We start from the raw sequence: 25386 nt of genomic DNA on the forward strand, positions 1-25386 counted from the left end.
CTATGCAGCATATATGTGTTTGCCCGTCGAGTGAAACTCGGAGGAGGAGGGATCACTCGGAAGGAGAGAAGAAGGAGGGAGAGCATTATGGTGTCTCCCCTTTTTCGGGTGATGATGTTGACTGTGTGCAGGTTTTGTCAGTGAGCAGGAGGTGCGAGCGAGCGAGCGAGCGAGGCCGAGAATGAGAGAGATTTTTTTGTGTGTGTGAGAGGGACAACCGAAGGATCCTGAAGGACCCAGAGACTTCCAGTACGCATCCTGATGCGTCTTCTCTTGACAAAGAAGATGGCTTGGAGTTTGCGTACCTACCGCACTTGACTTGTGCTCACTGAAGTGTGGGACCTCACGCATGGGAACCACACGTAAGTGAAAGACCTGTTGGTGTAAAAACTCGGTTGATTATTATACTAATACATTTGTACTGTACAAAGTTTCTTATGGATTCAAGGGTACGAAAGCCAAGTTAACTCATTTACATGACATTATTTTTTCCATGAAGCCAAGTTAACTCATCTATCAATTGGTACATTTTGGAGTGACTAAGAAGGATCCAGGATTACTTTTTTATTTTCATGTTTTAAACATGTTTAAATCGTGGTCAAACCTATGATTTGACCAAGATTCAAATGGGCATAAAAATTCAAAAAAATTGAAAAAATGAAAAACAAAAGCACGTCGTCTTCTTATGTCATATAGTAAGCATTCAAGGTGATAAACAAGGTCTGACATATTCAAACCACAAAAATCATGTATCTACCCCCTAACTCTAACCTCTGTCTTATGAAGTCAAGCACGATGAGAAGTTGTTTTGGGTTTCAAACATGGACATTTCAAAAACCATCCCAAAAGCTTCATTTTGGAGTTACTAAGAAGGATACAAGCTTACCTTTTCATTTTCATGTGTTAAACTTGTTTAAATCTTGGTCAAACCTAGCTAGGATTTGACCAAGAGATTCAAATGGGCATAAGAATTCAAAAAAAAAACCAAAGCGCGCATGGTCTTTTATGTCATATAGTAAGGCATTCAAGTTGATAAACAAGGTCTAGAAATATTTAAAACAGACGAATCATGTATCTACCCCCTAACCATAAACTATGTCTTGTGAAGTCAAGCATGAAGAGAAGTGATTTTGGGTTTCAAACATGGAAATTTCAAAAACCTACCAAAAGCTTCATTTTAGAGTGACTAAGAAGGATCCAGGCTTACCCTTTTCATTTTCATGTTTTAAACTTGTTCAAATCTTGGTCAAACTTAGGATTTGACCAAGATTCAAATGGGCATAAAAATTCAAAAAAAATAAAAACCAAAGCACATATATAGCCTTCTTATGTCATATAGTAAGCACTCAAGTTGATAAACATGGTGTAGACATATTCAAACCAGAGAAATCGATCATATATCTACCCCTAACCCTAAACTTTGTCTTCTGAAGTGTCCATCAAGCACGAAGAGAAGTCGTTTTGGGTTTCAAACATGGAAATTTCAAAAACTTCCCATAAGCTTCACTTTGGAGTGACTAAGAAGGATCGATGCATGCTTAACTTTTCATTTTCATGTTTTAAACTTGTTTAATTAAATCTTGGTTAATTGAACCTAGGATTTGACCAAGATCAAATGGGCATAAAAATTCAGTAAAAATAGAAAAAATGAAAACCAAAGCACATAGTATTCTTATGTCATATAGTAAGCATTCAAGTTGATAAACAAGGTCTAAACATTTTCAAACCAGGCAAATCATGTATCTACCCCTAAACCTAAACTCCGTCTTATGAAGTCGATCAAGGATGAAGAGAAGTGGTTTTGGGTTTCAAACATGGAAATTTCAAAAACCTCCCAAAAGCTTCATTTAATTTAGAGTGACTAATTAAGAAGGATCCATGCATACCTTTTCATTTTCATGTTTTAAACTTGTTCAAATCTTGGTCAAACTTAGGATTTGACCAAGATTCAAATGGGCATAAAAATTCAAAAAAAATGAAAAACCAAAGCACATATATAGCCTTCTTATGTCATATAGTAAGCACTCAAGTTGATAAACATGGTCTAGACATATTCAAACCAGAGAAATCGATCATATATCTACCCCTAACCCTAAACTTTGTCTTCTGAAGTGTCGATCAAGCACGAAGAGAAGTCGTTTTGGGGTTCAAACATGGAAATTTCAAAAACTTCCCAAAAGCTTCACTTTGGAGTGACTAATAAGGATCGATGCATGCTTACCTTTTCATTTTCATGTTTTAAACTTGTTTAATTAAATCTTGGTTAATTAAACCTAGGATTTGACCAAGATCAAATGGGCATAAAAATTCAGTAAAAATATAAAAAATGAAAACCAAAGCACATAGTATTCTTATGTCATATAGTAAGCATTCAAGTTGATAAACAAGGTCTAAACATTTTCAAACCAGACAAATCATGTATCTACCCCTAAACCTAAACTCTATCTTATGAAGTCGATCAAGGATGAAGAGAAGTGGTTTTGGGTTTCAAACATGGAAATTTCATAAACCTCCCAAAAGCTTCATTTTAGAGTGACTAAGAAGGATCCATGCACACCTTTTCATTTTCTTGTTTTAAACTTGTTCAAATCTTGGTCAAACTTAGAATTTGACCAAGATTCAAATGGGCATAAAAATTGGGAGGAATAGTACATGAATTACAATTCAAGAAAACACAAGGTAACCTAAATACTTGGATGCCCCAAAGATGTGTGGAAGCCCAAAACAATGGCAAAACATGTGCAGACGCAGCATCCAATTCAAGTAGAACACATACCAGGCACCAATAGTTTGACCTAAATTTGAAATCAAAGAGAAGGTGGTTAGAAAAAATCGAAATTGGCAAAGCAAAGCATGAAATCATGAATTTGTGATGCACTATAGCTATGAAAAGTATAAAACAATGCATACCAAAATGATTTTTTTAGAGGAATACTAGTTCAACTTATTTAATTTTATATTAGTAGCCCGAAATCGAACCAGTAGTTGGATATTTTTGAACTTGATCAGTAGTAGTGGGCAAAACCCTAGATTAACCTATTTAATCCTAGATTCGTAGGTCGATTTTTCTACTTTTTTATTATTACTATGCAAGCACACGTGTGTTTGCCCGTCGAGTGAAACTCGGAGGAAGAGGGATCACTCGGAAGGAGAGAAGAAGGGAGAGAATTATGGTGTCCGCCCTTTTTCGGGTGATGATGTTGACTGTTCTGCAGGTTTTGTCAGTGAGCAGGAGGTGCGAGCGAGCGAGCGAGTCGAGCGAGGCCGAGAATGAGAGATTTTTTTTTGTGAGAGGGACAACCGAATCCTGAAGGACCCAGAGACTTCCAGTACGCATCCTGATGAGTTTGCGTACCTACCGCACTTGGCTTGTGCTCACTGAAGTGTGGGACCTCACGCATGGGCACCACACGTAAGTGACAGACCTGTTGGTTTAAAAACTCGGTTGATTATTATACTACTCCTATGGATTCAAGGGTAGGAAAGCCAAGTTAACTCATTTACATGACATTATTTTTTCCATGAAGCCAAGTTAACTCATATATCAATTGGTACATTTTGGAGTGACTAAGAAGGATCCAGACTTACTTTTTCATTTTCATGTTTTAAACATGTTTAAATCGTGCTCAAACCTATGATTTGACCAAGATTCAAATGGGCATAAAAATTCAAAAAAATCAAAAAAAAAAAAAACACGTCGTCTTCTTATGTCATATAGTAAGCATTCAAGGTGATAAACAAGGTCTGACATATTCAAACCAGAGAAATCGATCATATATCTACCCCTAACCCTAAACTTTGTCTTCTGAAGTGTCGATCAAGCACGAAGAGAAGTCGTTTTGGGTTTCAAACATGGAAATTTCAAGAACATCCCAAAAACTTCATTTTAGAGTGACTATAAGAAGGATACATGCTTCCCCTTTTCATTTTCATGTTTTATACTTGTTTAAATCTTGGTCAAACCTAGGATTTGACAAAGATTCAAATGTGCATCAAAATTTAAAAAAATCAAAAAAATGAAAACCAAAGCACATAGTATTCTCATGTCACATATATAGTAAGCATTCAAGTTGATAAACAAGGTCTAAATATAATCAAACAAGACAAATCATGTATCTACCCCCTAACGACCCTAAACTCTGTCTTATGAAGTCAAGCATGAAGAGAAGTGGTTTTGTGTTTCAAACATGGAAATTTCAAAAACCTCCCAAAAGCTTCATTTTAGAGTGACTAAGAAGGATACAAGCTTACCTTTTCATTTTCATGTGTTAAACTTGTTTAAATCTTGGTCAAACCTAGCTAGGATTTGACCAAGAGATTCAAATGGGCATAAGAATAAAAAAAACCAAAGCGCATGGTCTTCTTATATCATATAGTAAGACATTCGAGTTGATAAACAAGGTATAGAAATATTTAAAACAGACGAATCATTTATCTACCCCCTAACCATAAACTCTGTCTTTTAAAGTCAAGTATGAAGAGAAGTGGTTTTGGGTTTCAAACATGGAAATTTCAAAAACCTCCCAAAAGCTTCATTTTAGAGTGACTAAGAAGGATCCATGCTTACCTTTTATTTTCATGTTTGAAACATGTTCAAATCTTGGTCAAAAAAATGAAAACCAAAGCACACAGTATTCTTATGTCATATAGTAAGCATTCAAGTTGATAAACAAGGTCTAAACAAGGATACATGCTTCCCTTTTCATTTTCATGTTTTATACTTGTTTAAATCTTGGTCAAACCTAGGATTTGACCAAGATTCAAAATGTGCATCAAAATTTAAAAAAATAGAAAAATTAAAAACCAAATTAAAGCACAAAGTTTTCTTATGTCATATAGTAAGCATTAAAGTTGATAAACAGGGTCTAGACACACATATTCAAACAAGACAAATCATGTATCTACACCCCTAACCCCTAAACTCTATCTTATGAAGTCAACAGCATGAAGAGAGGTGGTTTTGGGTTTCAAACATGGAAATTTCAAAAACCTCCCAAAAGCTTCATTTTAGAGTGACTAATATAAGAATGATCCATGCTTACCACCTTTTCATTTTCATATTTTAAACTTGTTTAAATCTGTGTCAAATTACACCTATGATTTGACCAAAAGATTCAAATGGGCATAAAATTAAAAAAAATCAGAAAAATGAAAAACAAAAGCATATAGTCTTCTTATGTCATATAGTAAGCATTCAAGTTGATAAACAAGGTTTGCACATATTCAAACCTAGGCAAATCATGTATCTACCCCCTAGCCCCTAAACTCTATCTTATGAAGTCAAGCATGAAGAGAAGTGGTTTTGGGTTTCAAACATGAAAATTTCAAGAACATCCCAAAAATTTCATTTTAGAGTGACTATAAGAAGGATATATGCTTCCCCTTTTCATTTTCATGTTTTATACTTGTTTAAATCTTGGTCAAACCTAGGATTTGACAAAGATTCAAATGTGCATCAAAATAAAAATAAATAAAAAAAATGAAAACCAAAGCACATAGTATTCTGATGTCACATATATATAGTAAGCATTCAAGTTGATAAACAAGGTCTAAACATATTCAAACAAGACAAATCATGTATCTACCCCCTAACCCTAAACTCTGTCTTATGAAGTCAAGCATTAAGAGAAGTGGTTTTGTGTTTCAAACATGGAAATTTCAAAAACCTCCCAAAAGCTTCATTTTAGAGTGACTAAGAAGGATACAAGCTTACCTTTTCATTTTCATGTGTTAAACTTGTTTAAATCTTGGTCAAACCTAGCTAGGATTTGACCAAGAGATTCAAATGGGCATAAGAATTCAAAAAAAAAGCGCATGGTCTTCTTATGTCATATAGTAAGACATTCGAGTTGATAAACAAGGTCTAGAAATATTTAAAACAGACGAATCATGTATCTACCCCATAACCATAAACTATGTCTTGTAAAGTCAAGCATGAAGAGAAGTGGTTTAATTTGGGTTTCAAAGATGGAAATTTCAAAAACCTCCCAAAAGCTTCATTTTAGAGTGACTAAGAAGGATCCAGGCTTACCCTTTTCATTTTCATGTTTTAAACTTGTTCAAATCTTGGTCAAACTTAGGATTTGACCAAGATTCAAATGGGCATAAAAATTCAAAAATAATGAAAAACCAAAGCACATATATAGCCTTCTTATGTCATATAGTAAGCACTCAAGTTGATAAACGTGGTCTAGACATATTCAAACCAGAGAAATCGATCATATATCTACCCCTAACCCTAAACTTTGTCTTGTGAAGTGTCGATCAAGCACGAAGAGAAGTCGTTTTGGGTTTCAAACATGGAAATTTCAAAAACTTCCCAAAAGCTTCACTTTGGAGTGACTAAGAAGGATCGATGCATGCTTAACTTTTCATTTTCATGTTTTAAACTTGTTTAATTAAATCTTGGTTAATTAAACCTAGGATTTGACCAAGATCAAATGGGCATAAAAATTCAGTAAAAATAGAAAAAATGAAAACCAAATTAAGCACATAGTATTCTTATGTCATATAGTAAGCATTCAAGTTGATAAACAAGGTCTAAACATTTTCAAACCAGGCAAATCATGTATCTACCCCTAAACCTAAACTCCGTCTTATGAAGTCGATCAAGGATGAAGAGAAGTGGTTTTGGGTTTCAAACATGGAAATTTCAAAAACCTGCCAAAAGCTTCATTTAATTTACAGTGACTAAGAAGGATCCATGCATACCTTTTCATTTTCATGTTTTAAACTTGTTCAAATCTTGGTCAAATCCACATAAAAATACTTAGAAAAATCATGTACGTATCTACCCCTAACCCTAAACTCTATCTTACGAAGTCAAGCATGAAGAGAAGTGGTTTATTTGGGTTTCAAACATGGAAATTTGAAGAACCCCCAAAAGCTTCATTTTAGATTGACTAAAGGATCCAGTTCGGGATTACCTTTTATTTGCATGTTTTAAACTTGTTCAAATCTTGGTCAAACCGTACCTAGGATTTGACCACGATTCAAATGGGCATAAAAATTAAAAAAAAATGAAAAACCAAAGAACATAGAGGCTTCTTACGTCATATAGTAAGCACACAAGTGTTGATAAACAAGGTCTAGACATATTCAAACCAGAAAAAATCATGTATCTACCCCTAACCCTAAACTTTGTCTTATGAAGTCAAGCACGAAGAGAAGTCGTTTTGGATTTCAAACATGGAATTTTCAAAAACCTTCCCAAAAGATTCATTTTTGAGTGACTAAGAAGGATGCAGGGTTACCTTTTTATTTTCATGTTATAAACTTGTTTAAATCTTGGTTAAACCTAGGATTTGACCAAGATCAAATGGACATAAAAATTCAGAAAAAATCAAAAAAAAAGAAAACCAAAGCACATAGTATTCTCATGTCACATATAGTAAGCAATCAAGTTGATAAACAAGGTCTAAACATATTCAAACAACAAATCATGTATCTACCCCCTAACCCTAAACTCTGTCTTATGAAGTCAAGCATGAAGAGAAGTGGTTTTGTGTTTCAAACATGGAAATTTCAAAAAACTCCCAAAAGCTTCATTTTAGAGTGACTAAGAAGGATCAAGGCTTACCTTTTCATTTTCATGTTTTAAACTTGTTCAAATCTTGGTCAAACTTATGATTTGACCAAATTCAAATGGGCATAAAAATTGGGAGGAATGGTACATGAATTACAATTCAAGAAAACACAAGGTAACTTAAATACTTGGATGCCCCAAAGATGTGTGGAAGCCCAAAACAATGGCAAAACATGTGCGATACGCAGCATCCAATTCAAGTAGAACACATACCAGGCACCAATAGTTTGACCTAAATTTGAAATCAAAGAGAAGGTGGTTAGAAAAAATCGAAATTGGCAAAGCAAAGCATGAAATCATGAATTTGTGATGCACTATAGCTATAAAAAGTATAAAACAATGCATACCAAAATGATTTTTTTAGAGGAATACTAGTTCAACTTATTTAATTTTATATTAGTAGCCCGAAATCGAACCAGTAGTTGGATATTTTTGAACTTGATCTGTAGTAGTGGGCAAAACCCTAGATTAACCTATTTAATCATAGATTCGTAGGTCGATTTTTCTACTTTTATATTTGTTGACTGCCAAAACCCACCGGCGGGCAGCGGCCTTGTCAACACCGTAGAGCCGGGAAGAGCCTAGAGCTGCGGCTGGCTGAGACCCCTCCGAGCGACGGCCCGCAATGCTCTTCTGGTCACACGCGGCGATGCGAAGTGCAAGGGCGTGCCACCTGACCTATACCGGTCGGGAAGGTGATGGGGATGCCTCGCTTAGTTTCTGCAGGGCATACATGTAAACATTAAATACGAGCCTCGATCGGCTCTCGGGTTATCCCGTGAATCGGCTCAAAGAGCCGATCCACCCATGATTCGTACGGGGTGCACGAATACTTGGTGGTCCTGCTTGATCAAGATAAAGCTAATGAGATCTACGACGATTTAGGGTTTTCACCGCATAATCGGATCATCCTACTCCGAGGTTGGCCTCGCGGCCACGCACGGTGCTCGTAAGCCGATCCTAAACAAGGCCTAAAAACCAACATGAAGTTGATCCTCGGAACATCCCGTTTAGGACTTGCGAACGCCACCCTACGTGCCACCTGGATCCTCCCCCTTTGTAAGGCCTAACTATTGCAGATATTAAACTAATCCTTGTAGAACAAGGAGCAATCGTAACGGATCAGATCTACTAAATAATGATCAAGCGGGGTGCCGCCCCCACACCTGAGATAGGCGTGAGGGCGGCTAGATATGCAAGGGTTGCACTACGTAAGCATGTTTAAACAAAGAACAATGCTAACCCTAACACATCTAATGATAACTACGTTGCTCGCCATCAAAAGCGCTTCGATACGAGCAACGCATGAACAACGTGGGGCTTGTGCTGCCTAGATCGCAAGATGCGATCTAGGCAGCATGTCGCTACCGATAGAAACCCTCGAGACGAAGGAGTTGGCGATGCGCCGAGATTGGTTTGTTTTGGGGTTGAACGTGAGTTGTTGTTTATTCCATAAACCCTAGGTACATATTTATAGTCCAGGCGGACTTTCTAATGTGGGCGTGCACTAAACCGTGCACGAGATAAACTCTAACTTTTAATCTAATATACAATCTACCATAAAGATACACGGGCAATTCAGCCCAATCCCTTCGTGCCAGGCCGCTTCAGAAATCTTCCACATGTAATCTTCCAAGCCCGGCCCACCTCTAGATTTGTCTAAAATCTGGTGATAACACATGCCCCCTTGGTTTTGGAAATAACATTTCCAAAATCATTATGCTTTCCCTTCGAAGGGTCATGTCGTGGCGAGAGCAGAGCCGTTACAGCATCCGTCATCATTATGCCCTGTCTTCTCAGTTTCTCTAGAAATTCTGACAGCTTTGGCATCGATCCCTTGGAAGCTGTAATGGCATTAAACCTTCGCCAGATTTCTCATTATTTAACTGTGCCGACTGGTTAGCTCTCTTTATCCTCTATTCCATCCCTGCTATCGGCACCAAAAAACCCTCTCCTCCTGTAGCGATGTCTTCCTCTTCCTCTTCCTTCTCAAAACTCTTCCCCCAATCTTCGCCGAAGAAGAAGAACGAGGACAGCCTCCACCCCGCAGTGAATCCCTTCTCCTCCGACAAGGAGGAGAAAGAAGGAGAAGCGGCGAAGGCCAAGGCCTCCCCCTCCGCCAAGCTCCCGCCGAAGAAGCGCCCCCGCATGTGGGCGGACAGCGAGGACGAAGATGATGACGAAGAGGAAGAGGAGGAGGATGACTCCTCCTCCTCCATCGGGTATCCGCCGACCAAGCGCTTCCGCTCCCGGGCGGACAGCGAGGATGATGATGATGACGAGGAGGAAGAGGCTCCGGCCAAGGGCTGGGGCAGCAGCGACGAGGAGCTCCCCGGGAGCAGCGCGCGACGACGTCGACGGCGGCGATGACGAGGACAGCGACGACTAGTAGTATAGGACTAGTAGTAGCGGTGCACTAGGCACCGGATCCCTCTTTTGAGAGCCATCGGCTCTTTCTTGTAAAGCCGCTCCTTGGAATTAATGAAATTGTTCTTTCCATTCATCCTTTAATCGCTCCAATTTCATTTCTTCCGTTTGTCATGCTAAGACCGATAGTAACGAGTCGGACTTCTTTCCTCTTGAACGCCGAGGAAACCGGATTCTAGTTAGCTCGTAGGCTAAGAGCTTCTCAATTTAGGCTGCGATTAGATATCTGACCAAAATTCTTCGCAATTCCTTAGCCGACCACAACTCATCGGCTATTTTGAGAATCCAGTCCCTTTCCTTTCTTGCAGCAACAGCACAGTCCAAGCCCTGTACTAGACGACGGCTTTTCCTTCCCGGTTCCTCCCCGAGACGGTCATGATGCAGCCCGCAACCGAAGTGACTCTACTTGGCTCTTTAAAAACAGGGCATCTTCCAGGCTTGTTGCCCCCCGAGTCTTAGCCGAGGCAAAACAGAGCTATATGGACCTGGGCTCGATCATGTCTGAGGGAGCTTCTTATGCCGAGCTAGCCGATTTGAACAGAAATCGGCTTCCCAAAGCAGAGAGCCTTCAAGGCGAGATGCCCCCCGAGTTTCTTCAGTTCCTGCCGGCCAGATAGGCTCCTTTCTTTTGGTGGACCTGATGCAATCCATCCTCGACCTGATCCGCACGCCCATACTGCCCCTGACATTGTTCTTGAAGAGAGGATCTGAGCTTCCAAACTGCGAGGAGTTCCTTCATAAAAAATCTCCCTTTTGTGCTCCATTGACCCTCTGATCGTAACAGTTACTCCTCTTGAGTCGATGGCCATGCATCGGCTTTCATGTCCTTAAGTCGATGCCTGCTGCATCGGCTGTGCTCGAAAATTTTCGAATTTTCACTTTTTATTACGGCCGACCTGTGCATCGGCCCCCATATTCCAATACCCATCACCAGAAGATGAGATGCTTCTTATCTACCTGGGTGCCCCCCGAGCCGATTCTGTCAAGAGAATTGATGGTATCGGCTCTGTTGGACAACATGTTGAACCCAGGCAGAATGGTGGGTGAGGATAATTTTGGCCGATTGCTGGAATCGGTCTCCACGTTGCTTGCTCGTTGAAGGTTTTGTAAGTTCCCTTCATAAATTTTTTGGGGCCGATCACAAGGATCAGCCTCGCCTGGTTTGCTTATTGGTTTAGTCTTGCTACTTGGTCAGGCTGGATAAAACCAACCCAACCTCTGACTTGATGCGCTTGCTGTCGTCCACCTTGAGTGCTCCGTAGAGTCGTGGAGCGCTAAGCTCTGTCGGCAAGACGAGTACCATGTTTGTGCCAGCCGATGTCTCATCATCGGCTTTCCTCTGTTTAGGGCGCCACTCCCTTTTCCGTGGACGACCCTCTTCATCCAGGGCTCGTTGAACTTTTGCAGCCAGATCAGGTCGTGCCTTCCTTAGCGTATGCAGGTATAACCTTTCGGCTTCCTCCAGGCCGCGCAATCGCTGAACCCCTGCGCTTTTGGGAACGGCTGAGTCCGTCGGGGCACCACCTTGGCCGGTGGTACCTGTCTTCTTCCACTTCTCCCTCGTCTTCCGAATCCTCAAGATCTGCCCAACGAGGTGACTCAGCGCGTTTGCTTTGTGGCGGGAGAGGCCCTAGGCGCTCGAACACGGACACGTTGGCTGCCTCCTTCTTTTCGATTGCATTCTGGGCAATTGCCGATTGTGGGCAATCGGCTCATTCCTGAATCCCAGCGATGTACCGAAGAAAGGGCAGTCCCAATGTCTGGCGTTGTCATCTTGCTCCCTTGATGCTTCCGTGGCACAGCGCTCGTGCTCCTCCTCATCGCGATCCTGCCGACGATGTCTTCTGGCTTCTCTAGCCAGACGATTTCCTCTATCATCATAATTGGACCGTCGGCGTTGGTCATACTGACTCACATATTTGTTGAGGAGGTGATCAGAGAGGGGTCGCTGATATCTTATATTCTTCACCTCTCCCTCGGTGACATAGCGCTTGCCATCATGACGGAGCCGATCGCGTGGAGCGGCCTCCTCTCGTATCCTTGCTATGAGAGCAGCTGCCCTCATCTCCATCTTTGCCGCAGTGGTTTCCAGTGTCCTACCATGTTGATGCTGAACGAGGGACCCGGCCGGCAACCTTCGGGGTAGGTGATTTCCACCATGTTAACGGCGGGGAAGGGTTGGGTGTCGACCTTCATGGCGTACTCGGTTGAAAATTAGCCGCCCCTTCTCTATCGCCGCTTGGATGTGCCGACGCCACACCCGGCAGTCGTTGGTGGCATGGGAAAGCGAGTTGTGGAATTTGCGGTACGGCTTTCCGTTTAGCTCTTTCGCCGTGGGGAACTTGAGACCTTCGGGAATCGTCAACTCGTTTCTCCTTGAGCAGGAGGTCGAAGATTTGTTCAGTCTTGGTTACGTCAAAATCAAATCCCCGGGCGGCCCCGGTGGCTTTACCCATTTGCAGGCCACGGGGTTCCTCCCCGAGTCCACTCAGCCCATCTGCTATTTCTTGGTCTCCCGCGAGCACTTCATCTTCCTCTCGTATCGACCATAACTATCGCACGCTTGAACTTGTCTTGGTACGGGTCGGGGTGGCGCTGTTCATATGCTCGATAGTTTCTGAACCATGTGCGCCGGCGAGGGATAATCTGCTTGGGAGGCCATGTCCTTGAGCTGTGTTGCAAGGCCCGCTACTCGCCAATTCGATCGCTTCCTTTTCAGCTTATACGAACCGAATAACATCGGTTCCTAAGATTCCTGAAGCGCCGGATGTATTCTGTCACCGTTTCCCCGCGCTTCTGACGTAGTTGTGCTAGATCGGCAATGCCAGACTCGGAAGCTTCTGAATGGTATTGCATATGGAACTCGTTCTTCCAATTGCTTCCAAGACTGGATGGAGTTTGCTGGCAAAGAGGTGTACCATCCAAAAGCCGATCCCGTGAGGGATTGTGAAAAGAGCCTCACGCGTAGCTGATCCGACACTGAAGCCGGTCCTAGTTGAGCCAAATATCGGCCGACGTGCTCGATGGAGCTGGAGCCATCTGATCCACTGAATTTGGAGAAGTCAGGGAGCCGATATTTAGGTGGCAGCGGGATCATCTCGTAATCGTCGGGGTACGGCTTGGAATAGCCGACGGCCCTTCTTTTCGGCATCATGCCGAACTGGTCTCTCAGTATGGTACTGATCTGATCCGCTGTGCTGGCCGTAGGAGTTGCACTCTGAAGATTCGCCGGGGTGGCGTACTTGGCCAGCCATGTGTGCTTTTCCAGCTCTGAGCCATTTGCAGGAGCTGGGCTCGGGAGTTTCGTCGGTGTGGCGCATTTAGTTAGCCACGTCTGCTTCTCAAGCTCTGTCGCCGACGTTCCTCCTGTCTTCGCCGGAGTCCCCGATGTTGTGGCCTGGTTTGTGAGTGCCCGATCACCACAATCCGGCACATACATGCACGCGTATCCTTGAGGGATCTCCTTAGGCGCCTCCATTAAGAACTCGGTAGTTACTAGGGTCGCCACCAATCTCGTAGACGAGGAATGCCGGTGTAGTCGGCACTTCGAGCAGGTGCTGCCAACGCATATGGCAGCGGTGGACGGGACCGGAGTGGCAACTCTCCTTGATGAGTCCCGAGAGCTGGTCCCGACGGCGAGTACCGGTGGCTCATGATCTCTCGGATCACGCGCGGAGCGACACGCTCCAACACGTTGACCAAGTTCTCGGAGTGGCGGTGTAGCGAGTGAGCCACCGGGTAGTTGATCTCCTGCCGCAGACCCCGGTGCGTTCCTCCGACGGGGTAGAGAGGTCTATCCCATCGAGTGCACCTTGCGGTGAGAATCCCTTCCATCCGATGCCATGGGAACGGGTTCTCCGAAAAGAGCCGATGAGGTCGGCTTCGAGGGTGGCCTTGATCTCGTTGTATTGCTTCTTGAGGTCGTCGGGCGGATCCTCGTAGGTGACCGGCGTGCCGTCCGCCATCTCGGATGTAGATGGCGATGTGGTTGATGTAGACGATTGTCCCACCGGCGTGCCGAATGTGTTGACTGCCAAAACCCACCGGCGGGCAGCGGCCTTGTCAACACCGTAGAGCCGGGAAGAGCCTAGAGCTGCGGCTGGCCGAGAGCCCTCCGAGCGACGGCCCGCAATGCTCTTCCGGTCACACGCGGCGATGCGAAGTGCAAGGGCGTGCCACCTGACCTATACCTGGTCAGGAAGGTGATGGGGATGCCTCGCTTAGTTTCCTGCAGGGCATACATGTAAACATTAAATACGAGCCTCGATCGGCTCTCAGGTTATCCTGTGAATCGGCTCAAAGAGCAGATCCACCCATGATTCGTACGGGGTGCACGAATACTTGGTGGTCCTGCTTGATCAAGATAAAGCTAATGAGATCTACGACGATTTAGGGTTTTCACCGCATAATCGGATCATCCTACTCCAGGTTGGGCCTCGCGGCCACGCACGGTGCTCGTAAGCCGATCCTAAACAAGGCCTAAAAACCAACATGAAGTTGATCCTCGGAACATCCCGTTTAGGACTTGCGAACGCCACCCTACGTGCCACTGGATCCTCCCCCCTTTGTAAGGCCTAACTATTGCAGATATTAAACTAATCCTTGTAGAACAAGGAGCAATCGTAACGGATCAGATCTACTAAATAATGATCAAGCGGGGTGCCGCCCCACACCCGAGATAGGCGTGAGGGCGGCTAGATATGCAAGGGTTGCACTACGTAAGCATGCTTAAACGAAGAACAATGCTAACCCTAACACATCTAATGATAACTACGTTGCTCGCCATCAAAAGCGCTTCGATGACGAGCAACGCATGAACAACGTGGGGCTTGTGCTGCCTAGATCGCAAGATGCGATCTAGGCAGCATGTCGCTTACCCGATAGAAACCCTCGAGACGAAGGAGTTGGCGATGCGCCGAGATTGGTTTGTTTTGGGGTTGAACGTGAGTTGTTGTTTATTCCATAAACCCTAGGTACATATTTATAGTCCAGCGGACTTTCTAATGTGGGCGTGCACTAAACCGTGCACGAGATAAACTCTAACTTTTAATCTAATATACAATCTACCATAAAGATACACGGGCAATTCAGCCCAATCCCTTCGTGCCAGGCCACTTCAGAAATCTTCCACATGTAATCTTCCAAGCCCGGCCCACCTCTGGATTTGTCTAAAATCTGGTGATAACAATATTATTACTATGCAGCACACGTGTGTTTGCCCGTCGAGTGAAACTCGGAGGAAGAGGGATCACTCGGAAGGAGAGAAGAAGGGAGAGAATTATGGTGTCTGCCCTTTTTCGGGTGATGATGTTGACTTTTGTGTAGGAGGAGGTGCGAGCGAGCGAGCGAGCGAGTCGAGCGAGGCCGAGAATGAGAGATTTTTTTTTGTGAGAGGGACAACCGAATCCTGAAGGACCCAGAGACTTCCAGTACGCATCCTGATGAGTTTGCATACCTACCGCACTTGGCTTGTGCTCACTGAAGTGTGGGACCTCACGCATGGGCACCACACGTAAGTGACAGAACTGTTGGTTTAAAAACTCGGTTGATTATTATACTACTCCTATGGATTCAAGGGTAGGAAAGCCAAGTTAACTCATTTACATGACATTATTTTTTCCATGAAGCCAAGTTAACTCATATATCAATTGGTACATTTTGGAGTGACTAAGAAGGATCCAGACTTACTTTTTCAATTTCATGTTTTAAACATGTTTAAATCTTGGTCAAACCTATGATTTTACCAAGATTCAAATGGGCATAAAAATTCAAAAAAAAAACACGTCATCTTCTTTTGTCATATAGTAAGCATTCAAGGTGATAAACAAGGTCTGACATATTCAAACCAGAGAAATCGATCATATATCTACCCCTAACCCTAAACTTTGTCTTCTGAAGTGTCGATCAAGCACGAAGAGAAGTCGTTTTGGGTTTCAAACATGGAAATTTTAAAAACTTATCAAAAGCTTCACTTTGGAGTGACTAAGAAGGATCGATGCATGCTTCCCTTTTCATTTTCATGTTTTATACTTGTTTAAATCTTGGTCAAACCTAGGATTTGATCAGGATTCAAAATGTGCTTCAAAATTCAAAAAAAAAAATAAAAAAATTAAAAACCAAATTAAAGCACAAAGTTTTCTTATGTCATATAATAAGCATTAAAGTTGATAAATAAGGTCTAGACACATATTCAAACAAGACAAATCATGTATCTATACCCCTAACCCCTAAACTCTATCTTATGAAGTCAACAGCATGAAGAGAAGTGGTTTTGGGTTTCAAACATGGAAATTTCAAAAACCTCCCAAAAGCTTCATTTTAGAGTGACTAATATAAGAAGGATCCATGTTTACCACCTTTTCATTTTCATATTTTAAACTTGTTTAAATCTATGTCAAATTACACCTATGATTTGACCAAAAGATTCAAATGGGCATAAAATTTAAAAAAATCAGAAAAATGAAAAACAAAAGCATAAAGTCTTCTTATGTCATATAGTAAGCATTCAAGTTGATAAACAAGGTTTGGACATATTCAAACCTAGGCAAATCATGTATCTACCCCCTAGCCCCTAAACTCTGTCTTATGAAGTCAAGCATGAAGAGAAGTGGTTTTGGGTTTCAAACATGAAAATTTCAAGAACATCCCAAAAATTTCATTCTAGAGTGACTATAAGAAGGATACATGCTTCCCCTTTTCATTTTCATGTTTTATACTTGTTTAAATCTTGGTCAAACCTAGGATTTGACAAAGATTCAAATGTGCATCAAAATAAAAAAAATCAAAAAATGAAAACCAAAGAACATAGTATTCTCATGTCACATATATATAGTAAGCATTCAAGTTGATAAACAAGGTCTAAACATATTCAAACAAGACAAATCATGTATCTACCCCCTAACCCTAAACTCTGTCTTATGAAGTCAAGCATGAAGAGAGGTGGTTTTGTGTTTCAAACATGGAAATTTCAAAAACCTCCCAAAAGCTTCATTTTAGAGTGACTAAGAAGGATACAAGCTTACCTTTTCATTTTCATGTGTTAAACTTGTTTAAATCTTGGTCAAACCTAGCTAGGATTTGACCAAGAGATTCAAATGGGCATAAGAATTCAAAAAAAAAGCGCATGGTCTTCTTATGTCATATAGTAAGACATTCGAGTTGATAAACAAGGTCTAGAAATATTTAAAACAGACGAATCATGTATCTACCCCCTAACCATAAACTATGTCTTGTAAAGTCAAGAATGAAGAGAAGTGGTTTAATTTTGGTTTCAAACATGGAAATTTCAAAAACCTCCCAAAAGCTTCATTTTAGAGTGACTAAGAAGGATCCTGGATTACCCTTTTCATTTTCATGTTTTAAACTTGTTCAAATCTTGGTCAAACTTAGGATTTGACCAAGATTCAAATGGGCATAAAAATTCAAAAAAATATGAAAAACCAAAGCACATATATAGCGTTCTTATGTCATATAGTAAGCACTCAAGTTGATAAACATGGTCTAGACATATTCAAACCAGAGAAATCGATCATATATCTACCCCTAACCCTAAACTTTGTCTTCTGAAGTGTCGATCAAGCACGAAGAGAAGTCGTTTTGGGTTTCAAACATGGAAATTTCAAAAACTTCCCAAAAGCTTCGTTTTAGAGTGACTAAGAAGGATCCAGGCTTACCCTTTTCATTTTCATGTTTTAAACTTGGTCAAATCTTGGTCAAACTTAGGATTTGACCAAGAATCAAATGGGCATAAAAATCCAAAAAAAAAAAACAAAAGCACATATTGTTACCCGCCAAAACCCACCGGCGAGCAGTGGTTAAGCAACACGAAGAGCCGGGAGGCTCCCAAGGCCGCTTAGTGGACCCTGGCACCTCGCGTCGTCCCGCAAGTTCTCTGCACACGTCCTGGCGGTTGCTAGGGCGTGCCACCTGATCGAGACCCAATCAGGAAGGTGTTAGACCGCTTCGGTTTTCCTGCATGGTAGACACGTAAACATTAAATACGAGCCCTATCGGCTCTCAGGTTTCCCTGTGGATCGGCTCAAAAGAGCCGATCGCCCCATGGTTCATGTTGGATCTGCAATGGCATGGGGATCCTGCTTGATCAAAACAAAGCTAAAAAGATCTACGATAGTTTAGGGTTTTCACCGCATAACCGGAACATCCTACGCGTAGTTGGGCCTAGCAGATACGAAAGATGATGAAAACTACCCCTACAAGAGGCCTAAAAACCAACATTAAGTTAATTCCCGGAACATCCCTTGCAGGAACGGTAAACAACACCTAACACACTACCGGATCGTCCGACCCCAGCATAAGGCCTAATCATGCAGATATTAAACTAATCCTTGCAGAACAAGGAGCAACTATAACGGATAGGATCTACTAAGTAACGATCAAGCAAGATGCTGCCCTTACACCCGGATAGGTGTAAGGGCAGCTAGGTGTCGAGGGACGACATTGCCAAGCAGATATGCATAATAAAGCATCAATGCAAGCCCCTAAACACCTAAAGATAAGTAGTGCTACTGGCCATCAAAAACACTTCAGCACGAGTAACACAAGGTAGACGAATAAACGTATACTGCCTAGATTGCGAGATGCGATCTAGGCAGCATGATGCTTACCCGGAAGAACCCTTGAAGGAAGGGGTGGCGATGCGCCTGATTTGTGTTTGTTGTGAACGTGGTTGTTTGTTTTCAATAACCCTAGATACATATTTATAGTCCAGGGGACTTTCTAATTGAGGCGTGCACCTAACCGTGCACGGGCTAAACTCTATCTGTTAATTCCAAACTAAGATGCAATCTACTATATTACAGATACACGGGCAATCTAGCCCAAACTCTTCGCGCAAGGCCGCTTCAAAGATGCTCCACGCGTAATCTTCCAAGCCCATCTTCACTTACGGCCTGTCTCCTGATTTGGCCAAAATCTGGTGATAACACATGCCCCCCTGGTTTTGGTAATGATAATTTCAAAACCACTCTGTTTTTTCCTCGAAGGGTCATGTCGTAGCAGATCAGAACCGTCGCAGAGTCTTTCATCATGTCGCCTCGCCTCCTCAGTTTCTCTGCGGGCATTGACAGATTCGGCATCATGTCCTCGAGAACCGTCATGGCATTAAATCTCTACTTCATCCCCTTTATTTATCTGTACCGGACGGTTCGCCACTTCATCCCCCTGCTCTGTTCTGTCCACCAGCACCCAAAAAACCCTCTTCCCCTGTAGCAATGTCTTCCTCCTCTTCTATCTCCTCAGGCCTCCACTCCAGGGCGACCCCCGTCTCCTCTGACAAGGAGGAGAAAGAAGTAAAGAAGAAAGAGGCCTCCTCCTCCGCCAGGTACCCGCCGACGAAGCGCTCCCGCATGTGGGCGGACAGCGAGGACGATGATGATGACGAGGAAGGAGAAGAAGAGAAGGAGGATGATTCCTCCTCTTCCGCTGGGTATCCGCCGACAAAGCGTTTCCGCGCTTGGGCGGACAGCGAGGATGATGATGATGACGAGGAAGAAGAAGCTCCGCCCGAAGACTGGGGCAGCAGCAACGAGGAAGTCTCCGGAAGTAGCGCCGACGGCGGCGCCGGCGCCGACGGTGAGGCCAGCGAGGATTAGCACTGTAGTATTAGTAGTCCCTGAGCAATCAGCTCTTCCTTTGTTCTTCCTTTCTTGAGCAATCGGCTCTTCATTGTAAAAATCCTCTCTTATTAATGAAGAAGACTTTTCTCAACTGATTCTGCCCCTTTTCCAACTTTGCCGATTAAAGTGACTCAACACATTAAGAACCGATGGCAGAGCATCAGTCCTTGACATAAAAAGCGAGCAAAGCCCACTCCATCGTGTTTTCAAATGGTGACCTGTGACTTATCTGAAGGAGCAAAAACTCAAATCCCCAAATTTTCAATCGAACAGGTCCAAACCGTAGTTACTGAGCGCAACGTTAAATTTAACGGCAAACTCCTGAAATAATGCCTGATCTCATCTTTAACGTTAGGTTTCAGACATTTTTCTGCCGAATCTCCCTCTTCCAGATCCTCTTGGCCTTCAAGAAAGCTTTAGGACGGTTGCTGAATCGACTCGAACGTCGAAGCTGACACTTCTGCAGAACAGGCATCACTTGTCCACAAATTCCCTTGTGATAGTTTGCAATGATGTTTATAATCCCGCTCTGTTTTCATTGCAGCAACCATCTCTCAAAATAACAATGAGATGCAGAGCCAGCCGATTTCAGCAAAATCGGCTCCCTATAGCAAAGGATCTTTCATGGCAAGCTGCCCCCCCGAACATCAGTCGGGGCGAGAATAGCAGTGAGCCGACCAAATCGGTCATCCTTGGCTTCCAACTGGTAGTGCTCAGTCAGCCGATTCCAACAAATCGGCTCTCCCAAGCAAAGATGTTTCAGGGCGAGCTGCCCCCCGAGCCTCTTCGGTTCCCATCCCAGCGTGGCAAGAAAGCTTACGCTCACAGAGCTGACGCACTGAAAGTGCTGGGAAGGATCGACAACTCCCTTGAACTAAGAGGCCTCAAATGTGATGGCTCTCCAACTCCTCCTAGCTCCACTCTTGTGTCTTGCTGCCCAGATCGGCTTCCAACTTGTAATGCAGAGCCAGCCGATTCCAACAAAATCGGCTCCCAAAAGCAGAGAACCTTCAGGGTGAGCTGCCCCCCGAGCTTCTTCAGTTCAATTCTTGCGCCTTGCTGATCAGATCGGCTCATCATCTTTGGCAGGCTGATGCAACTTCCGGTGAGGATGTTTTGAATTTCTGATGCCCTCCAAAACTCTGGATGTAACAACCTCTGAAAGTGACCGCTACCAAGTTGCCACCTTGGCCAAGCCTTAGGCAAGAAACGCCACAGCCGATTGCCCCGTCATTGGCTGTTCTCATGGTCCTGGAAGAGACATGCTCTCTTCGTTGGGCTCATCCTTAATCCTGATCTGCACGCTTATACTGGCACTGCTGGACTTGAAAACTTGCAAAAGAAATTGGAGGTCCTTGAAGAGAGGATCTGAGTCACCAAATACTTCCATTGAAGGATTCGTCCAGTAGAGCCTCTCCATGTAACTCGACAACTGCTCCATTGGGCTTTTTATCCTTAAGTCGATGTCTGTGCATCGGCTGTGCTTAAAAAATCTGTATTTTTTACGGCCGATCTACTCATGTATCGGCCCCCATAATATATCTTGAGCTGCCGGGTATTTGACAGCCACTTCAAACTCCGTATCCTCGTGTTCTATCCGTCTATGTGCCCCCCGAGCCGATTCTGTCAAGTAATTGATGGTATCGGCTCTTCAGGCATCTGTTGGATCAATGCTGAACACAGACACAACGTATGTCAAGGATAATTTTGGCCGATTGCTAGAATCGGCCTCCTTTTCCATTGCAATGCTTGACGATGGTTTGCAACTTCTTGGATTTCCGCTGTAGCTACGTGACATGCTTGAGATAAGATTCTTGTTTTTTTTTTTGGGCCGATCGCAGGGATCGGCCTCGCCACGTACGTCCATTGTCTTGGACGTTGCTACTCTGTCCGGATCATGGACACCATGTTCATATCAGCCGATGCCTCTGCATCGGCTTTCGTCTGTTTAGGGCGCCATATTTTCTTGGTAGAGCGCGCCTTTGTCTCCAATGTTTGCTGAATTTTCACGGCCAGATCGGGCCGTGCCTTCCTCAACGTGTACAGGTACTGTGCCTCGGCTTCCTCCAGGTTTCGCAGCCGCTGCACCCTACGCTTCTGAGAATGGCTGAGTCCATCAGGGCACCACCTTGGCCGGTGATACCTATCTTCTTCTCCATCTGACTCCTCGAAGTCTTCTTCTTGAGATGACTCAGCTCGTTTGTTCTGAGGTGGGAGAGGCCCTAGACGGTCGAACACTGAAACCCCGTTTGCTTTCTTCCTTTGCTGTTTGCATTCTGGGCAGTTCTCGATTGTTGGCAATCGGCTCATTCCTGAGTCCCAGCAATGTTTGAAGAAAGGACAGTCCCAGTGCCTATCCATGTCGTCTTGCTCCCTTGACCTCCCTCTAGCGTGACGCTCGTACCCGTCGTTGTTTCTATCATGCCGATGGTACCTCCTGTCCTCTGCATCAGACCGACGATATCTCTCATCATCCACGTCGTAGCGCCGACGTCGGTCGTACTGCTGCTCATATTTGTTCAGGAGATGTGCGGAGAGTGGACGTTGATACCGCACGCTTCTCACTTCCTCCTCGGTCAGGTACCGTCTATCATCATCTTGGGGCCGGTCGCGTGGAACGGCCTCCTCTTTATCCTTGCCACGAGAGTGGCTGCTCTCTGCTTTATCTTCGCTATGGCGGGTTACAAGCCCTGCCATGTTGACATCAAAAGAGAACCCTGGCTCCCTTATGCAGTGGCTGAGATCCACCATGTTGACGCCAGGAAACGGACGCGTGTCAACTTTCATAGCAAACTGTCCGAAAGTTAATCGGCCTGATTCTATCGCCATTTGAATCTGTGCGCGCAATACTTTGCAGTCGTTGGTGGCGTGAGAAAACGTATGATGCCATTTGCAGTATGGCCTACCGTTCATCTCTTGCGACGTAGGGATTTTGTGGCCTTCGGGTAGCTTCAGTTGTTTCTCCTTCAGCAGCAAATCGAAAATCTGCTCAGCTTTTCTCACGTCGAAGTCAAATCCCCTTGGAGGCCCTGGTTGATTCACCCATTTGCAGGCCACGGGCACTGCTGTCCGAGCCCATTCAGCCACCGCGACTTCCTGGTCTTCCGAAGGATCTTCATCTTCATCAGCATCAACCAGGCTTATCGTGCGCTTGTACTTATCTTGGTACAGTTCTGGGTGGCGCTGTTCGTATGAGGTTAGCCTCTGGACCATGTGCGCCAACGAACTGTACTCCACTTGGAACGTCAGATCCTTGAGTGGCGCTGCGAGGCCTGCCACGGCCAGCTCGACTGCTTCTTTCTCAGATAAATGAACCGAATAACATCGGTTCTTGACAGTTCTGAAACGCTGAATATATTCAGACACCGTCTCTCCCCGCCTTTGCCGAACCTGGGTCAGTTCGGCAATGCCAGCTTCAGTGGCTTCTGAATGATATTGCGTGTGAAACTGCTCTTCCAGCTGCTTCCATGATCGAACTGAATTTGGCTGCAGCGAAGTGTACCATCCAAAAGCCGGACCCGTGAGAGATTGCGCAAACAACCTCACACGCAGCTGATCCGATGCTGAAACCATGCCCAGCTGGGCCAAGTATCGGCTCACGTGCTCAATTGAGCTAGAGCCTTCTGATCCACTGAATTTTGTGAAGTCAGGGAGCCGATACTTAGGTGGTAGCGGGATCAGGTCAAACTCATTGGGATACGGCTTAGAATAGCCGATTATTTTCTTCTTAGGCAGGATGCCGAACTGATCTCTCAGAATTGCACTGATCTGATCCACGGTGGAGGCTGTAGCAGTTGAGCTTTCCTGGCTTGGTGCAGTGGCATATTTAGTTAGCCACGCCTGCTTCTCAGCGTCTGCTCCCAAACTCTCTGCTGTTCCAGCCGTCCCTCCTGCCGTAACAATCGCTCCTGCTCCGGCAATTCCTCCTGCCGAAGTTTGGATCGCTTGTGTCCAGCTTGTTGCAGTCCGGCACGTATGTGCACACGTATCCGTGTGGGATCTCCTTGGGCGGCTCATATAAGAACTCGGTAGTCGCCAGGATCACCTCCAACCTTGTAGACAACGTATGCCGGTGAACCTTGTTGCTGTGGAGCTGCCATCGCGTACGGCAATGGTGGCCTGGTGTGGAGTTGCATCTCTCCCTGATGAGTTCCTAGAACAGGTCCTGAGGGGGAGTACTGGTGCTTCATGATTTCTTGCACCACATGAAGAGCAATGCGCTCCAAAGTATTCACCAGGCTCTCAGAATGCCGATGTATCGAATGAGCCACAACGTAGTTGATTTCCTGTCGCAGGGCTCTGGTACGTTCCTCCGAAGGGAGAGACAGATCCAAACCCTCGAGTACGCCTTGGGCAGTGAATCCTTTAAACCGGATGCCGTGCGACCGGGTCTTCTCAAAGGAGCCGATGAGTTCGGCTTCACAGATGGCCTTCAGCTCATCGTATTTCTTCTTGTGCTCCGCAGGGAGATCCTCGTATTTGATCTGTTCCTCTGCCATCTCGGATGTCGGTGTTGACGTGGATGTTGCAGAAGATGTCCCACCGGGCGTGCCAGAATGTGTTACCCGCCAAAACCCACCGGCGAGCAGTGGTTAAGCAACACGAAGAGCCGGGAGGCTGCCAAGGCCGCTTAGTGGACCCTGGCACCTCGCGTCGTCCCGCAAGTTCTCTGCACACGTCCTGGCGGTTGCTAGGGCGTCCCACCTGATCGAGACCCAATCAGGAAGGTGTTAGACCGCTTCGGTTTTCCTGCATGGTAGACATGTAAACATTAAATACGAGCCCTATCGGCTCTTAGGTTTCCCTGTGGATCGGCTCAAAAGAGCCGATCGCCCCATGGTTCATGTTGGATCTGCAATGGCATGGGGATCCTGCTTGATCAAAACAAAGCTAAAACGATCTACGACAGTTTAGGGTTTTCACCGCATAACCGGAACATCCTACGCGTAGTTGGGCCTAGCAGATACGAAAGATGATGAAAACTACCCCTACAAGAGGCCTAAAAACCAACATTAAGTTAATTCCCGGAACATCCCTTGCAGGAACGGTAAACAACACCTAACGCACTACCGGATCGTCCGACCCCAGCATAAGGCCAAATCATGCAGATATTAAACTAATCCTTGCAGAACAAGGAGCAACTATAACGGATCGGATCTACTAAGTAACGATCAAGCAAGATGCTGCCCTTACACCCGGATAGGTGTAAGGGCAGCTAGGTGTCGAGGGACGGCATTGCCAAGCAGATATGCATAATAAAGCATCAATGCAAGCCCCTAAACACCTAAAGATAAGTAGTGCTACTCGCCATCAAAAACGCTTCAGCACGAGTAGCACAAGGTAGACGAATAAACGTATACTGCCTAGATCGCGAGATGCGATCTAGGTAGCATGATGCTTACCCGGAAGAACCCTTGAAGGAAGGGGTGGCGATGGGCCTGATTTGTGTTTGTTGTGAACGTGGTTGTTTGTTTTCAATAACCCTAGATACATATTTATAGTCCAGGGGACTTTCTAATTGAGGCGTGCACCTAACCGTCTACGGGCTAAACTCTATCTGTTAATTCCAAACTAAGATGCAATCTACTATATTACAGATACACGGGCAATCTAGCCCAAACTCTTCGCGCAAGGCCGCTTCACAGATGCTCCACGCGTAATCTTCCAAGCCCATCTTCACTTACGGCCTGTCTCCTGATTTGGCCAAAATCTGGTGATAACACATATATAGCCTGCTTA

Source organism: Lolium rigidum, chromosome 1, assembly GCF_022539505.1.
Source record: "Lolium rigidum isolate FL_2022 chromosome 1, APGP_CSIRO_Lrig_0.1, whole genome shotgun sequence".
Classification (NCBI taxonomy): domain Eukaryota; kingdom Viridiplantae; phylum Streptophyta; class Magnoliopsida; order Poales; family Poaceae; genus Lolium; species Lolium rigidum.